Source organism: Caretta caretta, chromosome 2 (assembly GCF_965140235.1).
Source record: "Caretta caretta isolate rCarCar2 chromosome 2, rCarCar1.hap1, whole genome shotgun sequence".
Lineage (NCBI taxonomy): Eukaryota > Metazoa > Chordata > Testudines > Cheloniidae > Caretta > Caretta caretta.
The window spans coordinates 220501879-220510726 of NC_134207.1; the positions used below are offsets into that span (position 1 = coordinate 220501879).

The 8848-nt window shown below is 39.6% G+C and overlaps 1 long non-coding RNA gene across 2 annotated transcripts; it reads left to right on the forward strand.

Annotated features, from left to right (window-relative positions):
- The first annotated feature begins 46 nt into the window (after positions 1-46).
- Positions 47-7262, forward strand: LOC125631470 (uncharacterized). Of its 2 annotated transcripts, none has more exons than XR_012667233.1 (2): positions 47-2822; positions 3251-7262. It is a non-coding gene; the product is annotated as an uncharacterized LOC125631470 (long non-coding RNA). The 2 variants fall into 2 exon arrangements; XR_007354955.2 differs by having other exon boundaries at positions 47-692.
- Positions 7263-8848: the final 1586 nt, after the last annotated feature.

An 8848-nucleotide genomic window follows, 5' to 3' on the forward strand; every position in this document is an offset into this window, starting at 1 on the left:
TGCCAGGGCGACTGCTGGGCTCGTCGGAGAGCGGAAGTGCTGGTTTCCCGCCGCTCCAGGGGAGCTGTGGCCGGTGGGGCAGAGCGCGGCGCGGGCCTCGGGACCGCTCCACATGGGGGACGTGCACGAGGGGCCGCGGCCCCGCATCGCCACCAGCCACTTAGCGCAGCACCTCGGGCAGCCGGTTTGCTTCGTGGGCCGAGGGGAGGAGGTAGCGGGACCCCCTGCCCCCGCCGCTAGCCGCTCCCTCACACAGCCCCCTCTTTTGTATTCCAGTCTCTGGCTCCCAATCAGCACCTAGTCCAGTAAAGTGAGAAGTTACTTAAAACTCCAGTCGCTAAACACAATGTTCTTCTCTGACCCCTAAGGGGCCAGCCACGTGACCAGATCGCTACTTGTCCGGATCAAAATACCGCACCGCCAGCCAGTCCTTTAGTTTCTAAAATCAAAGATTTATTGAAAAAGAAAAGAAAACGAGAGGAGAGGTGTTATATTGGCAAAGCAATCAGATACATACATATGACTTCTGACATGAACTCTGGTTGTTCGCAGCACTGGTGAGTTTGCTGTCTTGTAAAGTCTGTCTGGAACACGTGGAAAGCTTAGATGGGTCTATCAGTCCTTTGTTCAGAGCTTGAATTTGGAAAGAAGTTTCTCCAGAGGAAAGAAGCAGGACTGAAGATGAAATGGAGGTGATGCAACTGCCTTTTTAGATTACCTGACTCTGCCATGTAAATTGTACATTCCTTGTCCCAAACGCAAGCTCACAGCACATGGGCATGGAAAATTATTTGGAGTCCCCTTGTAACAAGAAGATTTGCTTTTAATTTAAACTCTTTATTCTGATATTAAGGTTGTGACCTGCCCTATGGACCTTCCAGAGAAAAGCCGCTGACCAAGGCCAACTAACTTTCCCCTTGAAGGACGTGGATACAGCCCTCCGATCAAGAATAGGCAGGAAGCAGTAAATTCATCAACAACAAAAATTATTTAGAAGTGAAGGATTACAATAAAAGAGGAGAGAGAGGCAAAAATCAAACAGTAAAGGTTACAGATACAATGTAAAGGAAGCGGCACAAGAAATAAAGACAGTACTACAATGACAATTTTAACTATCATACAACAGTATAGCTATACGATTATTCAGTTAACACCATATTTTATAACAATGTATCAATTTAAATACATAGAACACTATATTAATTAACACTTAATACTTTAGCCTGCCAATTACTGCCTTTATATAGTTTTAGCTCATTAACTAGTAATGTATTATTGTAATTCAGCCAATCAGTTTTTAAGGATTTGCATATTCTGTTTTATGTCATGTGTACTGAGGTGACTTTCCACCTCAGCCAGCTTCCAGATATTAGCATATGTTAATGATTAATTAGTGTATGTTAATTAGTCACTTGTATAGAAAGCTACTCCCCTGTCCCATATACTTCTATGGGCTCAATGCATTTCAATGGGGGTTTTCAACTGACCTTTAGATGAACTCTAGCCATTTTCTATCTGGAGGTCCCATTGGTTTCTATGAGCTACAGTGTATTTCTGTGGAATTTTGCTGAGTCATTCCCCAGGGGAAGTGATGTAATCCCTTGTCTAGATTGCATCATCCCTATTCCTTTCTATGAGCTCCCATGTATTACTATGGGATTTTCTACTATATTACATAATCCTATGGCTGCCATTACTGTATTTTCTAATTTAAACTATTAGTAATTTTTATTTCATTAAAGCCCTATTCTTAAAACTAATTACTGTTTTAAGTATATCAAAGGGTCCTGACACCATCACCACTCCTTTTTTGTTCATTTAAGCAATTTTTATAGTTTCAGCAAATTTAAACCCCTTCCAAGGTTTTTCTGCAGATTTTCCCCATTCAGAGCTCAATAAGGTATTCTGGGCAACTGAGGCAAAATTCTCTCATCACACCTTGTCCATAGGCATGTCCCTATATGTTATGCTGACTCACAGGTGTAGCCCCTGGCTTCTTTCAGTGGGCTCATTGTACAGCTGATTGTCCTTGATGGGCCATCAAGCAGCCTGGGTAGTGCTGATACCAATCTGTCTGACGGTATCACCCAGATACACAAGTTTGAGATATCAATACACCACATGTATTTATAACTCATGATACAAAAATGATACATATATATAAACAAGCTTATTATATTTAGCAATATCATACCTTTTCCACTGATACCTTACATGGCATATCTGGTATAAGGTTCCTTGAATTTTGTAATATTGGTATCAATAATATTATAAATGGTCACCCGTATTCCATACAGCATCACAGATTCAATAGTCCCAGTATTTCTCTGTGCTCCCCACTTTCTTTGCAAGAATGAGTCTCTTCCCTACCACGCAGTGATTTCACTATACGGTGTGCATGCCACCTGAACTTCCCCATCCCAACTAGGTCTAATTGTTTTAAAAAATTTCTAGTTGGAAAAAAAATCCATTTCGTTCTTGGTTGGAAATTTTAATTAAAATTGAAACGTTAACGTATATTTTAAAAGCATATATATGATAAAATACTTGTATCTGAAAAAGCATAGTAGTTTTGAAATGTCTGAACAAAGTCTAGCTTCTTCACACAGCTGCATTTGTTAGCACAACGGCGCATTCAATTTAGCGATGTTGGTTGGCCTAATTTTCAAATTATGATTTATAAACAACAGTAAATCATCAAATTCAAAAGCTAATGTTTATTGGTAGTTTTTAATGTTTAAAATGTGGGGCTGAGAGTTAGCACCAAATCGCCTTGCCAATGAAAACATATGAAACTTGCTTACGGCAACCGGGCAGCCATAGTAAGTTTCGCTCCTCTTCTTTATGTGAAAGTTTATACATATATAGAAGTAATTAATATAATTTCTCATTCTTGGAACAACTTGATTTAGTATGTTTTAGTGAGTTTGCTCCAGAATGCTGGATTTGTGACTGGAACACTTATATAAATATATGTTTCCTAGTACGCCAAGATTTTAAAAATGCATTATTTGCCAAGGTTGTTATCTTGCATCGTCACTATCTCAAGAGGTCATTCTCTCAGGGAGTTTCTGTACTAAACATTTGTATTGTATTATATTATAATTGTTTCAAGTCAATTTAAATTGAATTAATTTTTAATTTTTTAAATATTTTTGGTTTTAGAAATCTAAAATTTATGCGTTTGGGTTTAATTTGCATTATCCTATCAAAACATTTAATTTATTCATATCTGTTTTATATGTTGCAGATCAAAATGAAAAGACAAAAACCAACAGTTTTTCCACTCAAAGGCCTCAAAAGACAACCAAGATGAAGAACATACCAAGAACTAAGAATATGCCAACATGTTATCTGAAGGTTCTAGTGGTGTATCTACATCTGAACAGCCCGAAGCATGAATACAGCTATCTACTAAAGAAACAGTGTCTCCACAATCTAAAGGCAGTTCTTGATGTTTGTCAGTCAAACTTTTCCCATTTATTGAAGTTACAAAAGATGGTTACTGGGTGTACCTCTTGCAAAAAAGAAGGAAAGCTTCCCACTGTTACAGTTGGTAAAACTGGAGGAGCTTGGTTTGCCAAACTGATCAGCAAAGCCAATGCTGACAAACTATGTGAAAAGGCTGCAAAACACCAAGCCTCTGGAGTGCACTGACATGCAGGAAGCCTTATAAACAACATGGCTGTCGTATCATACTTTCTATTTAACCAAAAGATACCACACACTACAAACTGGAGGCTAATATTAAGTTCATTGTCACTTGTTAGCCCTGAAGTTGGACACTGGTTCCAAACAAGACTAGCAAATGCTCGCTATCTTTCTGCAAGAAACTCAACTGACTGGTTAGAAGCATGTGATGCAACAATGAAAGACTCAGCAGTTGAAAAAGTGAAGCACTCTCTCACCACATTCAGAAAATGTACATACCTGGCTGATGAATGCACCAATGCAAATGGGCGTCAAGCATTAAATCATTGCGTATGTTATCTTGATGACAGTGGTAGGCCAGTAGATACGTTTCTAGATGTTCAGGTTATAGAAGACACATTGGCTGCATCTGTGACAACCCACATCTTAGAAGAATTAAATGCTTGTAAATTGGACCCCAAACAGATGACATACATTTGATGGAGCTGCAAACTTATCTGGAAGACATGGAGAATAAGCTTTGCTCAGAGAAAAGTGTAACGCTAATCTCTCCTATACACACTGCAAAGGACATCTACTCCAACTCGCACTAGTACGAGCTGCAGAATCTTCAAAAGACATTTAAAAAGCCATACATTTAGTGTCTTTGCTACAGACTTTTTTCAAGAAGAGTCCAAAAAGACTGAACATCGTGGAAAAAATAGATGATGCTCTGGAACTGAAGTTTAAATTAATCCAATCTGCGAAAAACCCCTGGCTTTCTCATGAGCAATCCTTGACTGTTGTCTTAAAATTACTGCAACCATTATTGCTGGCTTTGGAAAGCATCTACCAAGATGGAATGGATCTAAGTAGTAAGGTTGGTGGACTATTTTTACTACTACGTTCAGAGAAGACAATCACCATTCTCTCTCTTGTAAGTCTACTGTTGAAACCACGTGGTCATTAAACAATGTCATCCAGGCATCCGCTATACAGTAGTAGATCTTTGTCCAGCAATACAAGCTACACTTGAATCAATCAGAGAGATATCAATTAAAAATGTACTCGAATATGCAAAGACTTCAGTCCAAAAGTTGACCAATGAAGGCACTTACATTGAATCCTTAAGTGAAGATGACAAAGAAATGTTTGTTAAGCCAGCTGAAAAAGTACACAGACTTAATTCTTACAAATCTACAACAGCAACTTCTGGATTCTACTCAGTCTCTGTGTAGCATTTACAGATGCCTATCTTATAAAACATGGACAGCTGAGTGGAGTGAGGCACTACCAGCAATGGGGCTGTGATGTGATCAGAACAGAATAGAGAATTTGAACCCACAGTGGAATGTCATACGACTAATGAATGAAGATTTGATTTCAACTTTTTCTTTTTTAATACCACTAGTGGCTCACCCTGATCTTTCTGCCCTCCCAGTTTAACAGTACTGGGCTGTCACATTCCAAGAAAGAGGACGCCCAGTCTAATGCTTCCCTTGACTGCAAGCGGATAACCAGGCTCACTTTTGTGTGAACAGTAGCATAGAACTGAGGGTGCATCATGAACAGGAGGTGGCACTATAAAATCCTGGAATCACTAATGATTTACCATCACACCATTCTGGCAGTGGTATCGGGGAACAGGGTTGTGCAAGCCATGTCTTAAATGCTGTATTTTTTAGCCTGCAATTGCATGACTTGCTCCTGCAATAGCTGGTTCTCCAAGGTCAGCTGGACAATATGGGCCTGTGACCGGTTCGGGACTGTCACCTGACGTGTTGGAATTACCTCTGAGCCCATTTTCCACTGCCAACTTAGGACTCCAGAACCCTGCCTTGTTGACCCAGACATACTAGTCTGCTGCAACACAGTCCCAGGTCTGGTCCACACCCCCAAAGCTGCAGACTTTAACCAAAAACTGCTCAGCAAGTCACTTATCTCCAGCATCCAGACACCCAGTTCCCAGTGGGATCCAAACACCAAATAAATCCATTTTACTCGGTATAAAGCTTATACAGGGTAAAATCATAAATTGTCCGCCCTCTATAGCACTGATAGAGAGATATGCACTGCTGTTTGTTCCCACAGGTGTTAATCACTTACTCTGGGTTAATTAATAAACAAAAGTGATTTTATTAAGTATAAAAAGTAGGATTTAAGTGGTTTCAAGTAATAACAGACAGAACAAAGTAAGTTACCAAGCAAAATAAAACAAAACAAGCAAGTCTAAGCCTAATATAATTAAGAAACTGAATACTGGAAAATCTCACCCTCAGAGATGTTCCAATAATCTTCTTTCACAGACTAGACTCCTTCCTAGTCTGGGCCCAATCCTTTCCCCGGTACAGTTCTCGTTAGTTCCAGCTCAGGTGGTAACTAGGGGATTTCTCGTGACTGGCAGCCCCTTTGTTCTGTCTGCCCCTCCCTCCCGCCCTTTTATGGCTTCGGCACAAGGAGGAAATCTTTTGTCTCTCTGGGTCCCCACCCCTCCTTCTAAATGGAAAAGCACCAGGTTTAAGATGGATTCCAGTACCAGGTGACATGGTCAGATGTCCTGTGAGACCCCAAGCCTCCATTCTTTCCAGCCTGACTCACATAAACACAGGAAGGCTTACAAGTAAACAGAGCCATTTACAACCAATTGGCCTGGTTAATGGGAGCCATCAAGATTCTAAACCACCATTAATGGCCGACACTTTGCATAGTTGTAATAGGACTTCAGAGTAATACTTCATATTTCTAGCTTCATATACAAGAATGATACATTCATAAAGATAGGATGAACACACTCAGTAGATTTCAGAGTAGCAGCCGTGTTAGTCTGTATCCACAAAAAGAACAGGAGTACTTGTGGCACCTTAGAGACTAACAAATTTATTAGAGCATAAGCTTTCGTGGATTACTGAGTGGCCAGAGAGGTTGAAGTGTTCTCCTACCCGTTTTTGAATGTTATGATTCCTGATGTCAGATTTCTGTCCATTTATTCTTTTGCATAGAGACTGTCCGGTTTGGCCAATGTACATGGCAGACGGGCATTGCTGGCACATGATGGCATATATCACATTGGTAGATGTGCAGGTGAACGAGCCCCTGACGGCATGGCTAATGTGATTAGGTCCTATGATGGTGTCACTTGAATAAATATGTGGACAGAGTTGGCATCAGGCTTTGTTGCAAGGATAGGTTCCTGGGTTAGTGTTTTTGTTGTGTGGTGTGTGGTTGCTGGAGAGTATTTGCTTCAAGTTGGGGGGCTGTCTGTAAGTGAGGACTGGTCTGTCTCCCAAGATCTCTGAGAGTGAGGGATCATTTTTCAGGATAGGTTGTAAATCTTTGATGATGCGTTACTGAGTGGCCAGAGATGTTGAAGTGTTCTCCTACTGGTTTTTGAATGTTATGATTCCTGATGTCAGTAGATTGTAAGCTTTGTAATAAGAAAAGGAGTACTTGTGGCACCTTAGAGACTAACCAGTTTATTTGAGCATAAGCTTTCCTGAGTTACAGCTCACTTCATCAGATGCATCGGATGCAGTGAGATGAAACTTTAAATCAGCCTGCTGTAATGGACTGAGCTCTCAAATTAATTTTCAGACTATTTATTTTGTGCATCTGAATAAAAAAAACAAAGTTTTGCATGTGTGGTGGTGAGTTATGACTTTCATTAGATTAATAAAAAAGAAATTTTGTGAGAACGAGTTCTTGAAAGGCACTTAAATAGCTGACCTGATAATCAAATGATATACACTCTAAGCCCACAAGATGGAGCCACAATCTCCTCCTTTTGCAAGACTGAATAAGAAAGTATTTTTCTATTAAGGAGTTTGATCAAGCAGTACTAGATATTGGAGAAAGTATCAGCAAAATATAATTTGACATAAAATTCAGAATGTCTTAAAACTGACATGAAAATATCAAGTTCCCCAGTTCTTAATCTAAAAGGGAATTTTGCAGTTAAGGAGGAGAGCTTTTAGAGACTGTAATTTTAAAGTTGTCTAGAAGTTTCCCCCAGGGCCTATAAGGTGGAACAGAGCAATTAGTATAAACAAATAATATGGATGAAGTTGCTTAAATAAATCCCTCTTGGTTTATATCATTTTATATTTAAAACTACATTCTAAAGCTAACGTGCTTCAGGAAGCCAAAAAAAGAAAAGCAGAACAAATTTTATATACGCTTTCAGTAATTCTCAGAATGTGACCTGAGAAGAAGCCTTAGTTGTGTCCAAGAAATCATAATATCTTTCCAGTATAAGAACTAGAGGTCCAACATACATTGACAATAGCTTAAATTGCACACTTGATTCCAAGTACAGTGCATTGAAAAATAGCAAATCTAGGTTTAAAAAGGCATAAAGAAGGATTCAGTTGCCATTTAGTGAGGAACTACAATAAGTCATAAGGATACATTTTCAAGGAAGGATCTTAGCCTAGTCTTACTGAGGTCACTCGGAGTTTAACCATCAACTTAGTTGGGAGCAAAATTGGGCTGAATAAGTGATCAGCAATTTCAGTTTAATCTGTCAGACAGATCTGTATGTGACAGAGCTGCATAATCTTATCTGCTTTGTGAAATCAAGGAAAAAGGAATCCTGAAGTGAGTCATTTGTGCCAAAATATAAAAATAAAAGCCACTGGTTAGTGGACAAATAGTATCTAGGTATCCAATTACTTAAATCCTTAGAGCTTTCTTAATAGGCAGAATAATGGATCTTACCACTAAAGATTTACCAGTGAAGATTTTGGTTGAAATACTAAACCAGAATAACAGCATCAGGGTAGCTTACTAGAAGTTAGAAATGGAATAGGGAAGAAAGGAGGGCAGTACATTACAGATATCTAATCCACATATGAGTTAGCTGGGACAAAAAGAGGGTTCTGAGGGAAGAGGGGTTTGGGGAGAGTTACAAGCAGTATATGATATCACATAACCTATATCTGCAATAATGTAATTCAAGTGTACATTCACCCAAACATAGAATATGGGTATGTCTACACCACGAAATTAGGTCAAATTTATAGAAGTCAGTTTTGTAGAAAGCGTTTTTATACAGTCGATTGTGTGTGTCCCCACACAAATGCTCGAAGTAGTTGGCGGAGTGCGTCCACAGTACCGAGGCAACCGTCGACTTCCGGAGCGTTGCACTGTGGGTAGCAATCCCACAGTTCCCGCAGTCTCCACCGCCCATTTGAATTCTGGGTAGAAATCCCAGTGCCTGATG